The sequence below is a fragment of the Carcharodon carcharias genome (assembly GCF_017639515.1).
Source record: "Carcharodon carcharias isolate sCarCar2 chromosome 35 unlocalized genomic scaffold, sCarCar2.pri SUPER_35_unloc_1, whole genome shotgun sequence".
In the NCBI taxonomy this organism is placed as follows: Eukaryota; Metazoa; Chordata; class Chondrichthyes; order Lamniformes; family Lamnidae; genus Carcharodon; species Carcharodon carcharias.
This window is the reverse complement of record NW_024470701.1, coordinates 1,750,951-1,778,436: the sequence shown is the minus strand read 5'-3', so window position 1 is coordinate 1,778,436 and position 27,486 is coordinate 1,750,951.

Sequence of the window (27,486 nt, the reverse complement as noted above, 5' to 3'; positions counted from 1 at the left end):
GATTTGTCCTGAACAACCGGGGCATACCGGGGTGATTTTCCACACAGCGGGACAGACACCAGTGATGTTGCTGTACTGGAGCAGCTTGGCTAGGGGCGCGGCATTTTCTAGAGCACAAGCCTTCAGCACAAATGCTGGAAAAATGTCAGGGCCCATCCACTTTGCAGTATCCAGTGTCTTCATCTGCTTCTTGATATTACGTGGAGTGAATCGTATTGGCTGAAGAGTGGCATGTGCAACCCTGGGGACCTCCGGAGGAGAACGTGATGGATCATCCATTCAGCACTTCTGGTCGAAGATTGTTCCCAATGCTGCAGCTGTTACTTTTGCATGGCTGTGCTGGGCTCCTCCATCATTGAGGATGGGGATATTTGTGGAGCTTCCTTCTCCAGTGAGTTGTTTCATTGTCCACAATCTCTCACGACGGGATGTGACAGGATTGCAGAACTTCAATCTGATCAGTTTGGTGTGGGATTGCTTAGTTCTGTCTATAATTTGCTGATTTTGCTGTTTGGCATGCCAGTAGTCCTATTTTAAAGCATTGCCAGGTTGTCACCTCATTTTCAGGTATGCCTGGTGCTGTTCTCTTGCATTCTTCATTGAACCAGGGTTTATCCCCTGGCTTGATGGCATTGGCAGAGTGGAGGATAGGCCTGGCCATAATGTTATTATTGTGTTCGAGTACAATTCTGATGCTGCTGCTAATGGCCCACAGCGCCTCATGGATGCCAAGTCTTGAGTTCCTTGATCTGATTGAAATCTATCCAATTTAGCAAGGTTGTAGTGCCACACAACACGATGGAGATCATTGTCAAAGTGAAGGCAGTAGTGCGTCTCCACATTGACTGTGCTGTGGTCATTCTTACTGATACTGTCATGGGCAGATGCATTAGTGGCATGTAGGTTGGTGAGGATGAGTTAAAACATGTTTTTGCCCATGTTGATTCCCTCACTACCTGCCGCAGAACCAGTCCAGTATCATTTAGGCATCGGCCAGCTCGGTCAGTAACGGTGGTACTGAGGCACTCTTGCTGATGGGCATTGAAGCGCCGCATCCAGAGTTCATTCTGCACCATTGCCACACTCAGCGCTTCCTCCAAGTGATGCTCAACATGGGGGAACAGTGATTCATCAGCTGAGGGAGAGTGGTTCATGCTAAGCAGCAGGAGGTTTCCTTGTGTATCTATAACTTGATGCTGCAAGACTTTATGGAATTCGGAGTCGAAGTTGAGAACTCCCAGGACATCTCCCCACCAACCACCCACCCCCCCACCACCACCCCCCCCCCCCCCACCCGACCATATAACAATATGCCGCCACTTCTGCTGGTTCCATTCTGCAGGTGGGGAGGGATGTATCCAAGGATGGAGATGGTGGAATCACGGATAATATCTGGTAGATAGAATACCATGAGGATGACAATGTCAGGCTGTTGCTTGACTAGTCTGTGAGAAAGCACTCCCGTTTTGGCACCAGATGTTAGTGAGGATGACTTAGCAGGGTCGACAGTTATGCAATTGTTTCCAGTGTCTTGTCCAGTGCCTGGTGATCCATACGGTTTCAATCAATGTTTGTATCAATTGAGCGCTTTGTTTCAACTGAGTGGATTGCTAGGCCATTTCAGACAACATTTAAATGTCAACCACATTTCTGTGGGACTGGAGTCATATGTAGGCCGGGCCAGGTAAGGATGCCAGGTTTCTTCCAGGAAGGACATTAGTAAACCAGATGGGTTTTTACAACAACGGACAATGGATTCATGGTCATCATTAGACTTTTAACTACAGGTATTTGTGGAATTCAAATTTCATCATCCACCCTGGACTATCCCCAGTGCATTAATCTGGTTCTCTATGTCAAGAATCGAGTGACAATACCACTACTCCATCACATCCCCTAAAGGCACACAGGTAGAAGCAAAGTACTGCAGATGCAGGAAATCTGAAAGAAAAACAGGAAATAATGGTGACCATGAAACCATTCTCGATTGTAAAAAAACACCGCCCCTCCCCCCCTGCCCCCCATTTCACTGGAAGAAAATATGTTGTTATTATCTTTCCTGGCCTACACGTGACTCCTGACTCACATCAATGTTGTTCACTCTTAAAAAATCCCCCTGAAAATGGTCAAGTAGGCCTTGCCAGTGACTCAAGAACATCCCAAGAATGAATTGTAAACAGACAGGGAAGCACACACAGAAATGCTCACATATACACACACACTCCACACTTGAAAACACACAGACTGAAGCCAAATACGGGAAATCTGAAACAAAAACGAAAGATGATTGAAAAAAAAACAACAGTAGGTCTAACAGCATCTGTGGAGAGAAGTGCTAATCAGAATTAACGTTTCGAGTTCATATGGCTTGTCTTCAGATCCCTGCAGAAGAATCATATGTTATCGAAGCATTAACTCTTTTTTTGTTCTCTCGACAGAAGCTGTTAGACCTGCTGAGCTTTTCCAGCATTTTCTGTTTTTGTTGCATTAAAATCTCTCTCTCACTCTCACACTCATGCAAACAGAAAAACAAATATATACATGCAGACAAAGGGACACAGGCATGCACTCACACACGAACACGCCCTCTCGCCCACATACACAAACATGTTGACTGGAATATAAATAATAACAGATAGATGCAAACACACTTTCAGGCATACACACTTGAATGCTGGCACACAGAAACACATGCAACCACATACACGGAAACACACATATATACGCACAGACACACTCACACAGCACTCTATCTGGATCCCTCTCACACACTATCGATCAATGACACACAGTCTTTCCCAGACACGAACTCATCAGAGTCTCTGATGAAAGATTGAATGAGAGTCCCCAAAAGTGGTTGCGGGTCTTTCTTTTGAGTGAACCAGCACACTGGTTTTGTATCTGGCCTCAATGTGGCGTTTATAGACTGTTTCTGTCTGAATTTGCAGAGGCCACAATGTCGTGTGTCGGTAACTATACTGGGTACCGGGAGAGTAAGCCCGTATTTTCAACGTGTCAACAGTGAATGTCACAGCACATACATGCTGTTCCAGGAGAGATTGCTAATACTTACAGGGGCTGCCTGGGAATTCGTCAGTATTTACAGGTATTCTCTGGAGACTGTGTCAGTATTTGCAGGGGTTCAATGTGGAGCGTGTTAGAATTTACTGGTGGTCACCTGAGATTGTGTCATTAGTTGCAGGGGCTTCTGGGGAGTTTGTCAGCTATTACAGCATGACCTGGGTTGTTTGTCAGTGTTAAAGTTGGGTCTCCGAGACCGTCCCTATTAGCTGCGTTCCCAGGGGAATTTGTCAGCACTCACAGCGAGTAGTTGTGTTATGCTTATAGGGTCTAACCAGGGACTGTGTCAGCTTTCAAATCCGGTCCCTCTGGCGTGTGTCAGCGTTTGCAGCTGGCCCGCGGGAATTGTGGAATTATTTAGTGCATTTACAAAGTTAACCTGTCAACATTCACAGGGTATCCCCAGAGATAGTTAACCTTTCAAAATTCACAGCGTATCCCCATAGATTATATCAGCATTTGAGCGGTGTGTGAAGAGAATGTATGTACCTTACGGGGGTCTCTGAGAGTGTGCTAGTATTTATAGGGTGTCTGTAGTAGTGCGCCTGTAGTTATAGGTTTTCTCTCCGTTATAACGTGAAGTTGACATGTGTCAGGTGGACCAAATCCATTCGGGAAACTTGGCCGCGCTATCACAAACTGTTTTCATTTTGTCTTTATTACGAGATGCGTGCAGTGAATTCAGAAATAACATACCCAACAAAACCTTCAGAGATTTTACATAATAAATTGAAGTGCTTATTCACAAAATATAACAAATTTCAAGCACATAACGAGACTACAATTAATTTCCACTCTAAAAACTCCAAAATTCGAAATTAGCCCGACCCAGAAATGCACTTCCTGTAAGGGAACAGTCCAGGATGGATTTTAGATTGAAAACAGAACCAGCAAGTGAGCAGAATATTCACTTTATATTGGAGTTCCAAACGGCCATTACCCAAATTCACTTTCCTTGTATACAGGTTGATGTACAAATGCTGAGGACTTAATTACAGCTACTTCACACTCGGCTGCTGGATATCACATGGCATCCTGACGCCCTTTCATCCTCCTTTATATATGTTGCCCTCTTTGAATATGTGAATTACATTTTTCCCAGATGACTTTGAATCTGTATGTTCCTCTTTTATGCGTTCACGGGATGTGGGCTTCGCTGACTTGACCAGCATTTATTTCCCATCAATAGGTACTCATGAGAAGATTGTGGTGAGCTGCCTTCTTTACCCGCTGCATCCAAGAGGCGTAGGCACTGCCACAGTGGTTTTACGAAGGGAGTATCAGGATTTTTAACCAGCGAAAGTAAAGGTGCTGTTGTCCCGATTTGTCTGCTTTCCTTGCCGTTCTAGATGTTTGTGATCATGGGCTTCGATGGCGCTGAATAAGAAGCATGGTGAAGTACTGCAGTCCATCTTTTAGATGAAACACAATGAGGCTCTTGTGCGACGGTGGTAGAGGGAGTGGATGTTGTGGATGAAATGCCAATCAAGTGGCTGTTTAATCCTGGACGGTGTCAAAATTATTGAGCATTGTGGGAGCTGCACTCATCCACGCAAGTGTGGAGTTTTGCATCATACTTCTGAGTTGTGCCTTGTAGATGGCGGACAAGCTTTGGGGAATCAGGAAGTTAGTTAATTGTTTCACGGTATCTAGCCCTATCTATTCTAATCCCATTTTCCAGTACTTGGCACGTATGCCATGGCGTTTCAAGTGCTCATCTGAATGCTTCCAAAATAATCTGAAGGCCCCTATCTCCACTACCCCCTCAGCCATTGTGTCTCAGATGCAAATCCCCTTCCTGATAAACAGAAACCCTCAAATCCCAGCAAATCCTCCTGTCCCTTAATTAAATTCAATGCCCCCTGGCTATTGACACTCCTGCTACGGGGATCATTTTAATCTTATCTACTCTATTTCCATCGTAATTTTGTATACATCTATCAGATCAACCTTATCTCACCTCTCTTCAAACCTGAAACGCTGCAGCCCAGGTAACATCATGGCAAATTTCCTTTGCACTCTCTACAATGCAATACATGCTTCCTATTTTATGGCGACCAGCATAACAGCACTCCAGATGTGGTCTGACTATCATTTGACACAGTACCAACATTACCTCTCTGCTCTTACATGTGATGGTTTGGCTAATAAATGCAAGTATCCCTTATGCCTTCTTAATCACCTTATTGGCATGTGCTGCAGCCTTCAGGGAAATGTGGACATGCACACCAAGTTCCCACTGATCGTCCTTAATTCCTAGGCACCTATCATTCATTCTGAATTCTCTCACTGTGTTCGCCCTCCCAAAATGCCTCACCTTACACTTCTCAGAATTAGATTCCATTTGTCACCGCTCTTCCGATCTTACCAGTCCATCTATATTGTCCTGTAATCTAAGTTTTTCCTCTTCTCTATTTGCAGCACCACCTATTTTCGTGTCATCTGCGACCTTACTGATCATGTCTCTTTTATTCACCTCTAAGTCATTAATTGACACTGGAAACAGCAAAGGCCCCAGCGCGAATTCCTATAGTAAACCACAAGTTCCGTCTTTCTATCTCTATATCTCTCGATTTGCCTCGTTTCTACCTTTCTATCTCTCTGCCTTTATCCTTCGCTTTCTCTCACCATCCCCAACCATTACCTCTCCTTCTTTCTGTCTCCCCCTGTCTCTTTCACTCTCCCTCTCTTCTATCTGTTTCACAGTCATTGTCTCGACCTGTCTGCCTATCTCTCTCTCTGTCTCTTCCATCTTTCTCCCTCCCCCTACCCCTGCATTTGTTTTTAACAACCAACAAACATGATGTTGCCGTGATGCATCATGGTGGTGGACTGTTCGTACAGGTCAACTAGAGGGGATGGATGGTGAGGGTGTGTTTCTTTCCCTGCGCACCCACCCGCCAATCCTGCTGGAAATATTAAAGTAAATGAGAGATTTCTGCAAACTCTGAGTGATTCACTTCCCCCAATGACTGCCCTTTCAGACACTGCATCTAGGAATAAAAACCAGAAAAACCTAGAAACTCTCAGATATTAAGTTTTTCGCATGATTAATTGAATTGAAGAATTGTAGTAAAGGTATATTTCAACACATTCTTCAACTGTTCCCTGAACTTAGTTCGGGTCACGGAATAAATGGCGGTGTCTGTGCAGGAACACAGGAGCTAAAGCATGAAGGGCAAATCTTGAACATAAAGAATACGGAAGTACAGAATATTGCTCCAAATGATGCATCCTCCTACGTATAGAATAAACCATTAACATTGATCGTAGCATGATGAAATTGGCCGGGATAACAAACAGCAAAATGACGGATTTCCTTTGGCTCTCCATCTCTGCATCTCTGGGATTCTTCCCGCTGCTGTGACCCTGGAACCTCCTGCGGCCTTTGCTGGTCACTGAAATGTGTCTGACGCCTAAAATGTTGAGCTGCTGAAACAAGACAAATGGGACCCCGGGGTTACAAATGTTGTGTAAGAATTGAATTATGATCCAAACGAGAGATTGTATTAAGATAGATTGTTACGCCACAAAATCAAGGGGTGCTCATCAGCTGGTACCCACCCAGTAACATGACATAGAAGAAACTGTTTTTCAAACAGTTCATCACAGTCTCTGTTTCCAGCATCACAGCTGCTGTTTTCTCATTGACATTTTTATCTTTCATCTTCTGGCAGAAAAGGGCAACAATCGGTCAAAGGTGCAAGTGATGGTGAAACATGCAGAACAGTCAGTGGCTGCATAAAGCAGCATGTCCTGAATGTTACAAATGTGGATGGACATCAGGAAATAAACCTGATTCCAATAAAAACAGTTGGAATGTCTCTCAATATCAGATCGAATATAATGACCAGTCAATCGGCCACTGCCACAAGTAACACAATTGGAGAAACCGCAATCGTTCCTGAGTTCACTGTGGAAAGAAAAATAAGCCAGGAAATTATACATCAAGCTGGCAACATGTTAATCAGTTTGATTCAGGAGTTACTGAGATGTATTAAGGTACTTGTGATATATTTCTGTAAAGAGGCCTGAAAGAAATAACGGGATGGTCTTTGATGCAGTGGAAGGAATCAGAGCTTAAATAACAAAAACACTTGGTCAGAGAGAGGCGAGGCATGAATGACGGGGGCGACAGAGGTGATGGGGCTAACCAGGATTGACAGTGGATCCACGGTTTAAGGAGGGGACCCGAGTGTTGGGTGAAGTAAGTAGTGGCTGTAACCTGTGTGGGCAGGAGCCAAGCGTGACGGGTGTGCGACCAGTAGATTGTAAACGTGGGATAAATTCTCCTACTTTCCCAGATTTGCTAGATGTTTTCTGACACTGAATGTTTTAAACCCCACACCCTCCCACCACCAACCACACCCCCCCTCCCTCCTCCGCCACGCCCCCAGTTCTGTGTTTTTTAAGAACAGGTTCAAAGCAGACTTTCTTGTAAATATAAATTTCAAATGAAGGAATAAACATTTATTTTCAGACAAAAACCGAAATGTTTAAGAACATAGGAAATGCGAACAGGAGTAGACCATTCGGCCCCTCGAATTTTCTCCAAATTTCAATAAGGGTTTGACTGATCTTCTTGTGTTTCGATTTCCACATTCCCATATAACCCGCTCGCTTAACAAGAATCTATCGAGTCCAGCATTAAATGTTTTCAATGACTCCGCATCCATCATTTTCTGAGGCAAAGGATTCCAAAGTCGCACAACCTTTTGAGTGAATAAAAAATCCCCTCAACTCTGTCTTAAAAGTCCGAACCCTAATTTGAAAACCGTGCTCCCTAGTTCTGGGATCACCCAGAAGAGAAAACGTCCTTTTGATGTCCACCTGGTCCAGGCCGTTCAGGGTCATGTATCCTTCAATAAGATCACCCTTCCCTCTTCTAAACTTCAGTGGAAATAAAGCCAGTCTGCCCAATCTCTCCTTATAAGACAACCCACTCATCCCATGTATCAGTCCAGTAAGCTTTCTTTTAAACACATCAAAAGCATCAGCATCCTTCCTCAGATAAGGAGACCAAAACTCCACACAGTAATTGTGATGCAATCTCAACAATTCCTTGTATACCATAACCATATCATCCTTATTTTTATCTTCAGTTCCTCTCTTTTTGAAGAAAATAATTCTATTAGCCTTCCTAATTACTTGCCTTACCTACATACTAACGTTTTATGACATGTACTGGAACACATAGATCCCTCTGCATCTCAGGATTATGCAGCCGTTTAAATGCAACAAACACTTATTACTCCAACACACAGACACTCACATAAGAACTCTGATTTCCAGAAATGTAACATGCATTTTGATTATTGGAAGTTTAGAACAGAAACAGGTCACACCTTTGCACTACATGTGGTAATGGTTGAAAATTTTGCAGGCCTGAAGTTTCTAGATGAAAATGAGGGATTTTTTTTTGAATTGTCGACAGAAGTGTGCTTGTCCTTCTGCAATAAAGACATTTAGTAGTAAATAAAACGTATCAAACCTTTTCACTGCCTGAACTGGCTGCTGAACACTGTTCTTTTTCTCCCTCCATTGGAATCTCTTGCCTCGGTGTCTTTTTTCCTTTGTACAAGTTACTGACTTCCGGACATTCACACAAAATGTCAGCTATCACTTGCCCATTACCAAGTTTTTTTTTTCATCATTAACAGTCTTGCTGCACTCTGGCCATGGTGCCAGATTCCCATTCGATGCTCATGAACATTCCCGTTATGAACAACTTCTGAACAACTCCTGAACACTCCCAATATTTACCCGGGAATGTGACGTAACCGTAACACGGGTGAGGGGACGGGGAGCCGCAAGTGATGGGACAGCCAGTAATGACAGGAGCAAGCTGGATTAGCACTGTCCCCACACCAACAGTACTCACACACAGGAAACCAGACTGTCCAAGAGACAGCAAAGAGGACTCTTCCCTTCGTGTGGGACTGACACAGACACACACATGTGCGCACACACACATACATGCACGAGCGCACACACACACACACTCATCCACACACACACACAGGCACAAAGGCGCAAGTACACATGTCCGCACAAACACACACAGGCACAAGTACACACACAAACGCACACACATGCACACATTCACAGGCACAGAAACACACTCAGGCACACACACACATTCAAGGAATTGCACAGACACACAGATTCCAATCACACCAATGTAAGAAAAGCAACCTCAAACACAAACAAACAGACACATACAAAACGCACACGACACACACACACAACACACGCAAAATCAAACACAGTCATGCAACAAAAAAAAACACAGACACACACATAAACGGAGGCGATAGCGTCGTGGTGCTTTCAATGGACTGGTAATCCAGGGACCGAGGCTATTGCTCTGGGGGCCCAGTTTCGAACTTGAACTCAAGAAATACCTGTAATTAAAAGTCTAATGATGACCATAAAGCCATTTTCGCTTGTCAGAAAAGCAGCACAATCCTCGCTCAGTTCTCTGGATGTAAATATACTGCCCTGACCTTAACTTGGGCTTCATGTGACTTCAGACCCACAGCAATGTAGCTGATTCTTAAAAATGCCTGCTTGTAAAGGGAAATTAAGGCTGGCAAGTGATGCCCAGAACCCATGATGGAATAAAAAAAAGACATACACACAGGGCATCACATGCTGAAATGCTCACATATTCAAATGCACTCATACACATAAAACATACTCTCCTCCCTCTCTCACACACTCATACACGCAGAAACAGATATATGATAGCACACAGGTATGAGACTCACAGGCATGCACTTACACACGAACACACACTCTCGCCCACATTCTCAAGCATACACATTAGAAAGCTCATAAAAACAGAAAGAAGCACGAAGGCCTCCTTGCACACACATTTTCACAAATATGCACCTGAACGCAGGCACACAGACAAGGATGCAACCACATACATACATGTAAACATACTTCTTATTCATACTCACACATTCACCCATGGGCTCCCTCTCTCTAACACATAAACTCTCACACATTCACACTGTCTCTCTCACACACAGATTTATTAGTCACTGGTGACAGATTGAATAGTGGACACCTCCGCCACAGGTGGGTTGACGCTCACGAACACTCGAGGAGTATACATTGCTTGACTAGGTGCCAGTGTAGGTCACTGAACACATGATGATGAGGAAACAGGCCTTGCTGTGAGTTAGGAAATGAACAGAAGAGGTTTGGTGACGTCAGGTTTTTGGAGGTTGGAATGTGGGAGGCCAGCCAGGAAAGTGGGGGGATAGTCAAGTCTCTACATAACACAGGTATGCATGAGGGTCCCAGGAGTGGATGAGTTGACATAGCGGTGAATTCAGCTGTTATTGCAGAAGCGGACTTAGGCTTTCTTAGTGACGGTCTGAATATATGATAATAAGCTGGTGAACAGTCTGTTTCAGCCTGAAGTAGTTACAGGGAGAGGTATGAAGTTGACAGTAGGGAACAGAGTTTGGTGTGGCACAGAAAACAGAACCCTAGTCATCCCAATAGTTATTTAGAATGACAGATGTTTGAGATATTCCATGTTGGGAGGGTGAACATGGACATACAATACAGGAAAAATTGTGACAATGTATGAAGCGTGGATGGACAGAGAGACCTCAATATTTGTGAACAGAACTCAGCAGTTGACAGCATAGGGTAACAAAGCTGTTCATGAAGCATGTGAAATCCTGGGCTTTTTAAATACAGGCAGAGAGTAAATAATACAGGAAGTTATGGCGAACCTGAATCAAGGCCCACCTGGCATTTTCTGTGAAGAATTGGATTCCACACTTGAGGAACGGTGTGAAGACACTGAAGGGGTACAGAAGAGATTTCCTAGACTTGTTCCTGGGACGAGGGACATTACAGTTATGTGGATAGGCTGCAAGAGCTGGGCTTGCTCTTCATAGGGTAGAGGATATTGAGAGAAAGCTGGATGGAGGCATTTACATTATGAGGGGTTAGATAAATTAAATAGCGGTAACCTATGTCAGATCCTGAGGGTTCCATAAGCAGGGGACATATATTTAAGCCGACTGATAAAAATAAAGGGAATGAGATGGAAACATATGTTTGGCTTAGGGGGTAGTTTGGATTTAGAATGCACTGTCTGAGACAATTGGGGTTACAATGTAACTAGCATAGTTGATGAAGGGGAGCCAGTGGATGTGGTTTATTTGGGCTTTCAGAAGGCTTTTGACAAAGTCTCCCATAAGCGATTGGCACGTAAATTTAAAGCGCATGGGATTGGGGTTAGTGCATTGAGATGGATAGAAAACTGGTTGGCAGACAGGAAACAAAGAGTAGGAAGAAACAATTATTTTTCCGAATGGCAGGCAGCGACTAGTGGGGTACTGCAGGGATCAGTGCTGTGACCCCAGTTATTAACAATATATATTAATGCTTTAGGTGAGGGAGTTAAATGTAATATCTCCAAGTTTGCAGTTGACACAAAGCTGGGTGGGAGGGTGAGCTGTGAGGAGGATGCTGGGATCCTTCAGTGTGATTTGGATAAGCTGAGTGAGTGGGCAAATGCATGGCAGATGCAGTATAATGTGGGTAAATGTGAGGTTATCCATTTTGGTAGCAAAAACTGGAAGGCAGATTACTATCTGAATGGCTATAAATTGAGAGAGAGGAAAGTACAACGAGACCTACGTGTCCTTGTGCACCATTCGCAGCAGGCAGTAAAGAAAGCAAATTATATGTTGGCCTTTATAGCCAGAGGATTCGAGTACAGGAACAGGGATGTCTTGCTGCAATTGTACAGGGCCTTGATGAGACCACACCTGAAATATTGTGTGCAGTTTGGTCTCCTTATCTGAGGAAGGCTGTACTTGCTACAGAGGGAGTGCCTGATTCCTGGGATGGCGGGACTGACATATGAGGAGGGATTGAGTCGATAAGGATTGTGCTCGTTGGGGTTCAGACCAGTGAGGGGGATCTCATATAAACCTATAAAATTCTAACAGCACTAGGCAGGGTAGATGCAGGAAGGATGTTTCCGATGGTGGGGGAGCCCAGAACCAGTGGCCAAAGTATGAGAATATGGGGCAGACCATTAAGGACTGAGATGAGGAGAAATTTCTTCACCCAGAGAGTGGTGACCCTGTGGAATTCGTTACCACAAAACGTAGTTGGGACCAAAACATTGTACGCTTTCAAGAAGGAGTTAGATATAGCTCTTGGGGCGAAAGTGCTCAAAGGGTAATGGAGAAAGTGGGAGCAGGCTATTCAGTTGTATGATCAGCCATGATCATAATGAACGGTGGAGCAGCATCGAGGTGCCTAAAGGCCTACTCCTGCTCCTAGTTTCTAGGCTTCTATGACGAAATTGTCCTATGTCCTCATAGAGAGTGAAGAGACTGGGCCTGGATTCATAAGAGTTTCAAATAATGAGATATGACCTTATTGAAGTGCACAAAATTCTCCCAGGGCTCAATAGGCCAGATGCAGAAAGATGTTTGCCCTGGCTACGTGGGTGACGGGCAGGGTAGAATCAGAGGAAACAGTCTCCGAATAAGAGGTGGGGCATTTATGACTTAGATAAGAGGGAATTTCTTTGTTCGGAGGGTAATGAGTCTTTGGAATTCTCCACTCCAGAAGTCCATGGAGGCTCATTGAGTATGTTCAATCAATCGACAGGTTTTTCAATATTAGTGGTATCAAGGCATATGGGGATAGTGCGGGAAAATGGTGCTGAGGTAGAAGATTAGACATGATCTCGTTGAATGACGGAGCAGCTCCAAGGGGGCGAATGACCTACTTCTGCTCCCTGTCTTCCATTGGATTGGCCCACGGTTTTGCTCGGCAAGATATTGGAGAGGTTTTCCATTGCCTTATGAAGGCGGCTGAGTGGGAAACTCTCCTGCTCTTACTGCCTGCCAGTAGAGCATAAAGTCCTGAAGTGGGACAGGAACCTACAGCTTCTGGCTCAGAGGCAGGTACGCTCCCCACTGAGTTTCTGTCAGCCAAGGAAACGGCCCTGTGTGTGAGTGTGCGTGACTTCTAGCTTGTGTAAGTGAGTCGCACTGCAATGCGGACTGATAACCTTCAAATGGTTTTAAGTGTAATTTCCGCTTGAGAAGATGATGGTGAGCGGCCTTCATTCAATGCTATTGTCCAGGCAGACACACAGTGTTGTTAGGAAGGGGTTCCACTAAACATATACACATGAATTAGGAACAGGAGCGGGCTGTTCAGCACCATGAGCCTGCTTGGCTATTCAATAAGATCATGGCTGATTTAACCATAACCTCAACTCCACCTTCACAACTACCCCTGATAACATTTGCTTCACATTGTCAAGAATATATCCACCTCTGCTTTAAAAAATATTCAATGGCGCTGCCTCCACTGCTCTCCGGGGCAGAGAGTTCCAAAAACTAACAACCAACTTAGAGAACAAAATTCTCCTCATTTCTGTTGGAAATAGCAGATGTCTTATTTTTATACTGTGTACACTAGTTCCATTCTCTCCCACAGGGGGAAACACCCTCGCAGCATCCATCCTGTAAAATCCCCTCCAGATCTTAAATGTTTCTATAAGATCACCTCTGATTCTTCTTATCTCCAATGGATACAGACCCAACCTCCCCAAACTTTCCTCATAAGGTGACCCCCCCCATCCCAGATCTCACTCGAGTGAACATTCCCTGAACTGCTTCTAAAAAGGATTTATATCAGTTCTTAAACAATGGTTTCATATATCCTATCATTATTTTATACATCATGTTATTTTATAATTCATATCATGTTACATATCATATATTCTTTCCTAAATTAAAGTTGGGACTACAATTCAAATGTACATCTTTGCCTATAAAACAATATGGGACAATGTGAATCCTCCTCCAGAAACCCAAGCCCTTTCTTTCTCCAAGTGAGGTACAGACCATGAGTTAAGCTAAATGCCTGGGCAATTTTATCAATCACAGTGGGCGCCAAATCTATAAACACGGCTCTCGGAAAATGTTGACTCGCCCCCGTCTCACTGAAGAAGGTGTTGAAGGAGTCGTCTCCTCCCCTGTTGCTCCTGCAACTGCGCATTTTCCCGTCAGGTTTTATCCGGTGCTCCAGGCTGTACAGCTCCCAGCAAACGTTGCCGATCTGCACACCGGCCTGGCCAATGTGGAGTGAAAGACACTGGCGCTGCAGTGGAGAGAACATTTGATTTTTTACCTGGGTTATTGTGGGCAGTGCTTGATCAGCTCAGTGGGAGGCTGATAGGGAAATGATGCACAGATGCTCATTTACTGCCTGTCCGCTCCACCAATACTGATCCGCGGACAGTTTGTGCCCACCACCACGTTAAATGGCCTGTCACACTCCGTCCCTTGCTCTGCCCTTCCAGACCCCCACTAACTGTACACTGCCCCCTTGCCCTGCCTGTGAACGAGGTCACTCTCATCTTTGGTCGCACTTACCCGCGTGCTGTGTAGTCAGTGCGTTTCTCCATATTCCTATGCCGGGTTCACTCATTCTGTGCCCTAACCCGTTTATCATTCACGGCCTCACTCTCCCTGTACTTTGTACATCATGGATCTGCATCTTTCTCACTCTCTGTACCTCAAAGCTTCCTTATAGGAAGATAAAACTTAGGAGCTGGAGTCGGCCATTTCGACTCTTCGAGCCTGCTCCTCCCATTTAAAAGATCATGCCCGGTATGTATGTGGCCTCAACCCCACCTTCCTGTCCACCTCTCCCCATAATCCCCCAGTCTTCTCCATCAAGAATTCATCTTGAATAAATTCAATGACGCAGACTCCGTGGCTTTCCGAGAAAGAGTATTGGTTTCCTGAACTATTCTGAGGCCCCATGCATTCCATCAGTCCTCCGCATCATTCAGAATCGCAAGCAGCCTTCACTCCTCCCAATACCTCATCAGTCGATGCACCACCCCATCTTTACCTCGGTTCCCACATCATTCAGTTTCTTATTTAAATCATTCGTCGGATGAGGGTTTTGCTGTCTAGGCCAGCATGTGTTGCCCATCCCTTATTGCCTCTTGAGGAGCTGCAGTCCATGTGGTGTATGTACATGCACACTGCTGTTAGGGAGGGAGTTCCAGGATTTTGATCCAGAGAAAGTGAAGGCACGGCCGATATATTTCAAAGTCAGGACAGTGAGTGGCTTGGAGGGGAACTTCCGGCTGGTGGTGATGCCATGTGTCTGCTTTCTTTGCCCTTCTATGTGGTAGCGGTCACAGGTTTTGCTGGTGCTGACTAAGCAGCCTTGGTGAGTTCCTGCAGTGCATCCTGTAGATGGTACGCACTGCTGCCACAGTGTGTCACTGGTGGAGGGATTGAATTTTTATCGATGGGGTGCCAATCCCGCAGGCTGCTTTGTCCCACATGGTGTCAAGCTTCTTCAATGAAGTTGGAGCTGCAAATGTCCAGACCAGTGGATAGTATTCCTTCACAATCTTAACTTGTGTCTTGCACTTGCTGGTCAGACTTTATGGAGCCAGGAAGTGGGTTGCTCTCTGCAGAAGCCCTGCCTCTGGCCTGCTCTTGTTGCCACAGTATTTATATGGCTGGCGCAATTCAGTTTCAGGTCAATGGTGACCCCTGGGATGTTGATAGTGGGGGAAGTTGTGTTTAATTCTGTGGACCACACTTCAGGAAGGGTGTGAAGGTCGCAGAGGGAGAAAGCAGAAAAGAGTCATCAGAATGGTTCCAGGGATGTGGAGCTTCAGTTGCGTGGCTAGATTGGAGAAATTTGAACTGTTCTCCTTGGATCCTGAACATTGTGGATCATTAGTTCAGGCCACTGGATTACTACTGCAGTAACATAACCGCATGCGACTGTACAACAAAAAGGTTTCACTTTCATTGTCACTCCTTCCATTACCTCTCATCATTTACAGCCTCAGGCGCACTAGCTGCCCTTCCTCTTCATTCCATCCCACCCAATCTCTTTTGGACTCTCCTGGGCTGTGAGGCATGCGGTCCTGAAGGAGAGAGGGAACAGGGAATGAGGCGCAAGCGTATTGCCAGCAACTGGTGCTGCAAGCAGGCGTGCTGGCTGAAGCCCGGCAGGGGGTGGTGTGTCACACAAGCCCACAAGGCCGAGCTGGGCATGTCCATGGAGTGGACATACACCATCTTGCTGAACTGCTCTTGTTGCGTATGGAGAAATCACCGCCCTCATTCCTCCCGTGGGACAGGAACCCTAGGTCACGCCCACTCTTACGCCCACGGCTTCCTATTGGTCGCAGGCGATAATCCTCACAGTCTGCTCGAATCTTATTGGCTTCTGAGCGAATGAGGGGCAAAAAATCCAGCAATCAATCACTGATGCATCCAAGCAACCAGGGTTGTAATCAATGATAATCCAACACATACGGAAATAGGAATTAGGAACAGGAGCCTGGCCTTCGTGCCTGCTCCTGCCATTCAATAATAATCTCATTGTGGCCTCAACTCTACATTCCTGCCTCCCTCCGATAACCTTTGACTCCCTTGTTAGTCAAGAATCTATCTACCTCTGACTTAAACATATTCAATGATCCAGGCTCCACCGCTCACGGGGGAAGAGAATTCCACAGACTAACCGCCCTCTGAAAGAAAAGGAAATCTCCTCATCTCCATCTCAAATCTGAGATCTCTGAGTTATTAACTGTGCCCCCTTGTTCTAGTGTCTCCCACAAGGGGAAACAACCTCAACATTCACTTTGCCAATACCCCTCTAAATCATACATGTTTCAATAAGATCACCAAGTGTTCTTCTAAACTCCAATGGATACAGTCCCAAACTGACAAACCTTACCTCATAAAGTAACCCGACATCGCAGTAATCAGTCAAACATACCTCCTCTGAACTGCTACAAATGCAATTATATACTTTCCTAAATAACGAGACCAAAACTGTGCACATTGCCCCAGATGTGGTCTCACCAACGCTATGTACAATTTTATCAAGTTATCCCAGCTCTTATATTCCATTGTCCTTGAGTTAAACTGTGACATGCCATGTTCTCCTAATCATTTGCTATAAACCCATCACATTCCATCTGCGACACTCCTACACCCATCACATCCCCGTAGTGACATTCCTACACCCATCACATCCCCGTAGTGATATTCCTACACCCATCACTTCTCCTTAGTGACACTCCTACACCCATCACATCCCCGTAGTGACATTCCTACACCCATCACATCCCCGTAGTGACATTCCTACACCCATCACTTCTCCTTAGTGACACTCCTACACCCATCGCCTCCCATCAGTGACACTCCTACACACATCACATCCCTGTAGTGACATTCCGGTACCCATCACAACCCCTCAGTGGCAATCCTACAGCCATCACTTCACCTTAGTGACACTCCTGCACCCATCACATCCCCTCAGTGACACTCCTACACCCATCACATCCCATCAGTGACACTCCTACACCCATCACATCCCCTCAGTGACACTCCTACACCCATCACATCCCATCAGTGACACTCCTACACCCATCACATCCCATCAGTGACACTCCTACACCCATCACATCCCATCAGTGACACTCCTACACCCATCACATCCCATCAGTGACACTCCTACACCCATCACATCCCATCAGTGACACTCCTACACCCATCACATCCCATCAGTGACACTCCTACACCCATCACATCCCCTCAGTGACACTCCTACACCCATCACATCCCATCAGTGACACTCCTACACCCATCACATCCCATCAGTGACACTCCTACACCCATCACATCCCATCAGTGACACTCCTACACCCATCACATCCCATCAGTGACACTCCTACACCCATCACATCCCATCAGTGACACTCCTACACCCATCACATCCCATCAGTGACACTCCTACACCCATCACATCCCATCAGTGACACTCCTACACCATTCACATCCCATCAGTGACACTCCTACATCCATCACATCCCATCAGTGACACTCCTACACCCATCACATCCCATCAGTGACACTCCTACACCCATCACATCCAATCAGTGACACTCCTACACCATTCACATCCCATCAGTGACACTCCTACACCCATCACATCTCATCGGTGACATTCCTACACCCATCACAATCCATCAGTGGCACTGCTACACTGATAACATCCCATCAGTGATACTCCTGCACCCAGCAAATTCCATCAGTTCACTCCTACACCCATCACATCCCATCAGTCACACCCTGCACCCACCATGTCCTTTAGGTTAACCAGCGCTCTCTATAGGATTTTGATCTGCAAACATTGACCACACTCTTGACTACATGTCAAAAAATACCTTATTGGGGTTATGCTTGAAAGGAAGAAGGGAGCCCATTGTTGGCAGTTGGTGTGAGCTCAGCAACTCGATTCTGGTTTGAACAATGTTTGCTTGACGAAGCACATCATATGACTGAGGACTGTTTCTTCATTGAGACATATAAGGGACTTATAAATGCTGCTTCACCCATCATTATTGTGTGTCAAGACAGTCCCGACATGACACTAATCCCCACTGAACTATTTTCATAAAAGCAAGATACAAAATTTAACCACTCAACAAGCCCAAGATTTCCACTAACTGTTCCTACCATACAGGGATGTAGAACTTAATGCTCCCATTCCTCTTTTTCCAAGGATTACATAGGTAACTCAGCACCAGAAATAGTCTATCTGGCCCCTCTGCTCCTTGCCAGTATTCCTGTCGCAAACCAGCCTCCTCCCACCACCGCTTCATCTCTCCGTATCCCCATATCCTTATATTATTTTCTCCCTCGTGTGTTCATACAATTACCCCACCCCTTCCTTCAATGCATCAACACTATTCAGCTCAACCACTCCCTATGGTACTGAGTTCCACATTCGCACCACTCTCTGGGTTAAGACGTTTCTTCTGAATTCCTCAATTGAACATAATAGTGAGTATGTGATATTGATGGCCTCCTAATGTTCTGGTCTATTTACCTCACCAACCCCTCTCTCCCCACGACATAAGTGTAAACATCTTCCCTAAGTCTACCCTGATGATCATCTAGTTGTCGTTTTATGGTGTCAACCATCAATCTTTGTGTTTCCCAACTCATTGAGAATTTCCAGGAAGACTGCCGTGAAATATATGACAGCATGAACAACCTTGCAGAATGTGCAAGCAAATGGCAAATCAAGTTAACTATGGATCTGGATAGAATATTGCAACAGGAAGGCGCAACCACTCCTTCACAAATAAGACTCGTAAACGGTGTAGAGTAAAGGAATCTCGGGTGACAGATTCCCAAAATATTAACAGCTATAATACGAAGACAGAGGGTAGCAGTTGAAGGATGCTTTTCTGAAGCAAGAGTTGTGACTAGTGTTTTTTCCGCAGGAATCAGTGCTGGGACCTTTGCTGTTTGTAGCGTACATAAATAACTTGGAGGAAAATGTAACTGTGCAAATAAGGAAGTTGGCAGAAGACCCTAAGTTTGGAGGAGTTGCAGATAGTGAAGAGGATTGTCAAAGGATACAACGCCATATAAATCGCTTGGAGACTTGGGCGGAGAAATGGCAGATGGAGTTTAATCCGGACAAATGCGAGGTAGTGCATTTTAGAAGGTCTAATATAGGTATGAATTATGCAGTAAATGGCAGAACCCTTAAATGCATCGACGGGTAGAGGGATCTGGGTGTACAGGTGCACAGGTCACTGAAAGTGGCAACACAGGTATATAAGTTAGTCTGGAAAGCATATGGCATTCTTGCATTCATCGGTAGGGGTATTGAGTATAAAAGTCATGCTGCAGTTATATCGAAACCTGGTTAGGCCACACTTGGAATACTGCGTGCAATTCTGGTCGCCATTTACCAGAAGGGTATGGAAGTGTTGGAGAGGGTGCAGAGGATGCTTACCAGGATGCTGCCTGGTCTGTATGTTATTAGCTATGAGGAGAGGATGGAGAAACTCGGATTGTTCTCACTAGAGCGACGGAGATTGAGGGGCGACTTCATAGAAGTTTACAATATTATGCTTGATATGGACACACTAGATAATCAGAAGCTTTTTCCCAGGGTGGAAGATTCAATTACTAGGGGACATAAATTTAAGGTGAGAGGAGAAAACTTTAGAGGATATGTGCAAGGCAAGTTTTTTTTGCAGAGGGTAGTGAGTGTCTGGAATTCGCTGCCAGAGGAGGTCGTGGAAGCAGGTACGATAGTGGTGTTTAAGAGGCTGCTTGACAAATACATGAATAGGATGTGAAAAGAGGGGTACGGACCCCGGAAATGCAAAATGCTTTAGTTTGGCAGGCAATATGATCGGCGCAGGCTTGGAGGGCCGAAGAGCCCGTTCCTGTTCTGTACTTTTCTTTGTTCTTTGTATAATCACAAAAAAGCTTTGCAGTTGATTTTGAGACAAGTACAAATGAAAAGTAGAGTAGGTGTTTAGAAATTATATAGAACCTGGGTTAGGCCTCACTGGAGTACTGTGCACAATTCCGGTTTCCACAACACACTTGGAACACTGGGCACAGGTCTGTGCTCCATATCACACTCGGAATATGAAGCACCGTTGTGGTGGTCTTCATATCGCACTTGGAATAATGTGCAGACCTCTAGTCTCCATATTACAAACACATTTTGGAGGCGCTGGGGAGATAGAGAGAAAAATGGGCGATTGAAACAACATGTCAGTTTTGCTATCAGGAAAGAGTCAACAAACTGGAGTTTAAGTCTCGCATTGGAAATGTTTAAAGATAGAGATAGACATCTTTATAACTAAGAAAGTGTTTGTCAAAAGAGGCGGATAAATGCTTCCACTTGGGCTGGGTCCTGGCAGAGCATGGTGGGGGAAACAAGTCCTTTAAAGGTTGGACAATAAATGCCAGCGGAGACCAGTTGTGTGGAATGGCCTGTTCCAATGCAGTAAATGCTTTGTAAAACTGCAGACATGATGAACCAACAAGTGTGAGATGCTAATGCAGACAGGACTAAGCTGCATACGCAAAGCTTTAAGGCAAGATGATTTGTGGCAAGTGCACAGCAAAAGAGGATTCAATGTAATCCGCAAACAGCCAAGATTGGAATAATTTTGCATTGTTCTGGCCTTGGCCAACGTTCCTCCCTCAAACTGTCCTCCACAAAAAATTAACTGGGCATTTCTCCCAGTTACACCTCTCTGGCAGTGCAAACTGGTCCAAGTATCTACTTTATGCTGAAACATTTACTATTATCATATAAACACAATAAATTGTTCAAGGTAAAGGCAAAAGAACAAAAGTGAAATTTCTTTGCACACTATCCTCTGTCGGGTTTGAACCTTTCAAAAATGGGTCAGGGGTCTGATTGCTCCTGTGGCTCTATCCCCAGCTGGCTGCATAGGTTGTCCAAGGTCCTAGCCTCCCAGGTTTGAAGCTGCATCGCGGGGCGGTCAAAGCAGCTCAGGGTGACCCAGGGTCCTTATCTGTACTCTGGTCCACCTCTGGCTACTGAGCTCATCGGACATCCATCCCCAGGAGTGCTGATGGTAAGTGGAATTGCTTCGAACTTGCCCCGTTTCGGCATGAGTTCTAGCTCATGGGAACTCATACACCAACTTGGAAAAGCACATTGCCAAGGCTCTGCTGCTGAGAATCTTTCATAATCTGCCTGTGGGGTGTTCAATGTCCACCTCCTGCAGCTCATCTGTTCCTTTTCCAGCAAGGACCTATTCCCCACAGGCTCCAATAGGGAACTCACTGTCTGTTGTGAATGTCTCTGTGTTTGACAAGTTTGCCCTCTTCCTCCATTTTACCTGCACTCCAATTTGGTGGACATGGAAAAGTCCACACCTGATGCTCCAAACTCGCTGGGCCTGTCATCCAGTTTAGTTTCCCTACTTGGTAGACCATCGATACTGCCAGAAGGGCTCAAGTCTGCAGTCCCCCTAGTGGCTGTAAAGCCAACTTGATGTAGTGTGGCCTGGCCTATTTCAGTGACCTGCCCCACTGTCCAGGGGCAGAGATGCTCACACGCGCTGGGGACTTGATGGGAGAGGGGAGGGGAGGAGAGTGGTCACCGTCTCTTCGGCTGTTGGGTGGCCTTGCTCCAAAGCAGCCCAATCTTAACCCCTGCCGGTAGACACTTACAACTTGCTTGCAGCCACACCCCAACCAGCGAGTGGGCCATTATTCGCGGGTGATTTAGCAGACGACACTGAATCAGCGACGGGAAATCCTGTGTATCTTCAATCTCCGTGGGATGTCATGCCAATATTGTTGGGCACACTTTCGCCTCATCCCATGGGTCACAGAGACTATGAGGAACCTGTGAGGCCATCTAGCGGGCCGCTTGTATGTCCAACCCAGCCAACTGGGTCGAAAACCATCTTTTGAAAAGTCATCATGATTCGATTCGTTGTCCAGCTCACATGGCTCCCCTCGCTCAGTTGGCTCACTGGAGCACCTGAGAAGTTATCTTCTCCTCAGCGTCAGATCGCGTTAACACAACGGTGACTTCCACCTGCTAGGCGGGAACTTCCATCTTCCCGATCTCTGGTGCTGCCTCCTCAGGTGCCGTGGCAGCTGAGTTCTTCGCCTCGGTGTCGCGTTGGGCCGGACTTCCCCCTGGCTCCGTTTTCATTGACCACCGGCCTTTCCAGCTCATTGACCAATAGTGAAACAGGGACGGAATTTATTTTTCCAAAAACAACTCATGGCCTCAAAAACAAAAAGATAATCCATCTTGACATAACTCTTGATGACAGTGGTTGTGGGGTTGGTGGTGTGGGGGGGCAGTGGGGATGGGGAAAATGCAATACTCACCCGCAGTAGCTGCTGCCGCTGTAGACAGTTGGCAGGTAGAACATCGATACAATGGTAAACATTCAGTGAACGGGTGTAACTATGGAAGCGGGCGATGCAGGTTGGTGTTGACACACTTGGTGGGTGCCTTGACAACACGGGACTATGTCACAATGGCTTCGCGCTGGACAGTGTGACATCAGCACGAATCACATTTCCCCAACTTCAAGTCTTGAGTGAAGAGCCAGGGATCAAAGTGCAGGATTCTGCAAATGGAAAAATATAAATAAAGTTTTGCATTTCTTCAGCAACTTTCACCATTTCAGAATGTCCCCAAAGGAAAACCAATGGATTCCCTCTTAATGAGTAGTCACTGTGGTAACGGAGGGCTGCAGTGCAACTGGGTTGCAAAGAATGGCTTTGGAGCTAAATCTAAGCCTTTAATCCAGTCGGGTATTTGAGGAGGAAATTCTTCACTCAGAAAGTGGTGGGAATGTGGGAATAGCTCCCAAAGGGATTGGAGATGAATGGTGACGATAAACGCAAGGGGGGTGGGGGTGGGGGTGCTGGATAAACGCATCAGGCAGAAAGGAATAGAAGGATATGGGGATGGGGGGGATGAAGTAGTGGGTGGGAGAAGGCTGGTGTGGGAAGGATCACCGGTATGGAGCAGAGGTACCGAAAGATCTGTATCTGGGCAGCCAGCCCTGTGAAATTCTCTGAAATAGATCAGTGGCATCATTAATGATCTCTCTGATACACAAGCACCGTGCCTTCGCTTCGCCACACTCCATTCAATCATCCCCAGTGAGGGATCCCCCTCTAATTGAATTCAGACACCCCCTTGTGTGGCATCCCTCTCCAGTTCATCTCTGATACATCCCCCGTACTGGATCACTCTCCAGTTGACCTCAGAGACTCCCCAGTGTGGGATCCCTCTCTAGCATATCAGAGAAACTCCCCAGTGCAATTCCCCTCTCGAGTTGATCCCTGACATCCCCCAATCTGGGGCCCCGCACTAGTTGATCTCTGACTCCCCACAATGTGGGTTCACAGTCTCGTTGATCAGAGGCATCCCCAATAAGGGATCTCTCTCTACTTGATTTCAGGCACCCACTAGTGTGGCATCCCTGTCTCGGTAATCTCTGATAACACCCCCACCGTGTGGGATCGTTCTCCAGTTGATTTCAGCCACTCCCCAGTTTGGGAGCACTTTCTGGGTGATCTCGGAGACTGCACAGTGTGGGATCACTCTCCAGTTGATCACAGACACTCCCCAGTTCAAGGCCACTCTGTAGTTGACCTATGAAACCTCCCAATCTGGGGCACCGCCCTAGTTGATCTCTGGCTCCCCACAATGTGGGTTCACTAATGAGTTGATCAGATACATTCCCAGTGTGGAATCCCTCACTAACTGATCTCTGACACAGCTCCAGCCTGGAATCCCTCTCTAGTTGATCTCTGACACAGTCCCAGTGTGGAATCCCTCTCTAGTTGATCTCTGACACAGCCCGTGTGAGATCCCCCTCTAGTTGATCTATGACACAGACCCAGTGAGGAATCTCTCTCTAGTTGATCTCTGTGAACTGGTTGGATCTTCCGCTGTTGCGCAGGCGCGGTCGCTGCCCGACCGTTTACTTTCGAATCGACAATCTTGCGCTGCTCTTCCCGCCACCCGCATCCGGACATGCGCAGTCCCACTGCTGCCGGTCACGCACGCGCAGTCCGGCCGCATTCCTCCACGATGTGTCTCTCTCTCGGTCCCGCCTCCTCAACCACTGCACGTGCGCATTGTCTTCCTTCCAACACCTTCCGGCGCGGAAAGTGTCCTTCCGCGAGCTCAGGGGTTCGCCGTCTCCAATTCCCGCCCTTCGCACGTGTTATCCCGGCTGCTCCTCCCCTCCCCTCCCCCACAGCCCGACGACGGTCCGCGCCCGTGCAGCGCGATCGCCTGTTGTCCGCGCCGCTTCAAGTCACACGGAGTTGAAGCGTTAACTGTGTTCATCTCCCCAGATGCTGTCAGACCTGCTGAGTTTTCCAGGTATGTTTATTTTTTTGGTTTAAGAGTCCTCAGGTATTCCCAGCATGAAGTTTAATCCGGGCTCTCAATTCACTCACTCACTGGACTGTTTCCCGCATCCTGAACACGCTTTCCCACTAACTGGGCAAGGATTGTGGAAAATATTATATTAAACAGTTTACAGAGACACAGATCCCACCGGATCAGACATCAACAGCCTGTATATCCTGGCGGTATCGCTCCCCCTGATATAAGAAGAACGGTAGCCAGTAAGAAAGAGCCAGTCCGTCAAACATCAGATGAGAGGCACCCTCTACATGGTCATACACCTACATCCAGCCGCCTAAAGTAACCGAAGAGCTTCATGAACAGTGTTGTTCCATTACAATCAACCCCATCTGAAGCCCACATCACCTTGTGGAAAGACCAGCTCGCCAGTCTCGAACAAAACCCAGCGATGGAAATTCTACTGGATGAAAGTCTTCCCCTAGGAGCTAATTGCAACTGGGCAACCTGAAAGTGCCTTAACAGACTTAGGACTGGTGTAGGTCTTTCAAAGGTGTCATTAAGCAAATGGGGACAGACAACCAGCCCGACAACTTGTGAATGTGGAACTGAGCCACAGGCAATGCAACATCTCCTGCAATGCCTGTCGCTAGAGTAACCCTGCACTGTTGCAGATCTTGCCAAATTCAACAACAAGGCGCAAAAATGTGTCCAGTTCTGGCTGGGCCATGTATACACTGTCCACGGACACGATAACAAGAATCATTTCCCTGGTTTGTTGTTGTGGAGCATGGAGGAGGCCTCGCCTGGAATTGTTTCAAACTCACTGTAGATTCATTCTCGAATCAGGGGTCACCCAGACCTTTGGAGAGATTTCCATCGTGTCTCCCGTGTCACAAAGTCTTTGAGAAACTATTGAGCTCATCCAGCTGGCCACTTGCGGATGACATGAAAATTGGTGGGTTGGTAAATAGTGAGGAGGACAGCCTTAGATTACAAGAGGATATAGTCGGGCTGGTCAGATGGGCTGATCAGTGGCATATGGAATTTAATCTGGATAAGTATAAGGTGATGCACTCGAGCAGGACAAACAGGGAATGCACAATGAATGCAAGGAACCTGCGATGAACCGGGAATCAGAGGGAGCTTGGTGTTCATGTCCACGCGTCCCTAAAGTTAGCGGGGCAGGTAGATAAGTTGGTTAAGGGGGCATACGGGATTCTTGCCTTTATTAGCCAAGGAATAGAATATAAGAGCAGGGAGGTTATGCTGGAACTCTATAGAACACTGGTTAGGCCACAGCTTGAGTATTGCATGCTGTTCTGGAGTCTGCATTGTAGGAAGGATGTGGTTGTACTGGAGACAGTGCAGAGGAGAATTAACAGCTTGTGCCTGGGGCGGAGAGTTTTAGCTATGAAGAGAGATTGGATACACTGAGGTTAATTTCCCTACAGCAGAGGAGATTGAGGTGGGGGGGGGAGGAATGACTGATATGTATAGAATTATGAGGAGCATAGATTGGGTAGACAGGAAGGGACTTTTCGACTTGGTGGAGGGAACAATTACCAGCGGGCATAGATTTAATGTAAGGGGCAGAAGGTTTATAGGGGATGTGAGGAAGAATTTGTTTTCACCCAGAAGGCGGTGGGAATATGGAATTCACTGCCTGGAAGGGTTCTAGAGGCAGAAACCCTCATAATATCTATGAAGTGTTTGGATGTGCACTTCTGATGCCCTGGCATACAAGGCTATGTGCCTAGTGCTGGAAAATGGGATTAGAATTGCCAGGTACTTGTTTGACCGGTGCAGACTCGATGGTCTGAAGGGCTTTCTTCTGTTCTGAAGGTCTCTATGATTTTATGACTTGTATATCCAAAGGTATCGCCATCCCACAGGACCACAACCCCCCACTTGACAAGTCACAATGACCTATTTAATTTGTCAATGGAACCGTGACCATCTCACTCGGCTCGACTCCCACAATCCATCTCCCTGGAGCTTTTTTTTCATCTTCTCTCCAACTCCAAATTCAGATCCAGTTACAATAACATGTTTCCTGCACCTGATTGGCAGGAACTTCCATCCTCCCAAACTCAAAGGCTACATGCCGAGCCACCTCGGCAATTGAGGCTTTTACATTGTTGACATATTGGACCAGGTTTCCACCTGTTTCCTCTTCATTGAGCACCAGCTTTGCCAACCCGTAAACCATCAGGGAAGTATGGATGGAAATTATTGTTTCCCACAACCTTCCATGTCTCCAAATGTAAATGAACAATGTGGTCATGATCATGACTGACAGTGCTGGGATACAACGTTGACCCACAGTAGTACCTGTCTGCAGAAACTGGTGGCAAACAGAGCCCACAGACACTTGGAGGCAGAGCTTGTGGACAACACAATCACTGGGAACAGATGCACGGGGGCAAAGAAAGAACACGGTCAACAAATTATCAGAGGCAGAGGAACAGGGCGAATGTGGAAGAGAAGAAATCAAAAACTCCATTCCCTAGGAAATGGCGATGAGGTTGAGGATACATACGAGATTGGAACTAGACAACTGAATAACATTTATAGACGTGACTTTTCCTGGACAGAAGTAATTTACACAACTACTCAGACCTGGATGAGATGGGAAATACGCTCACA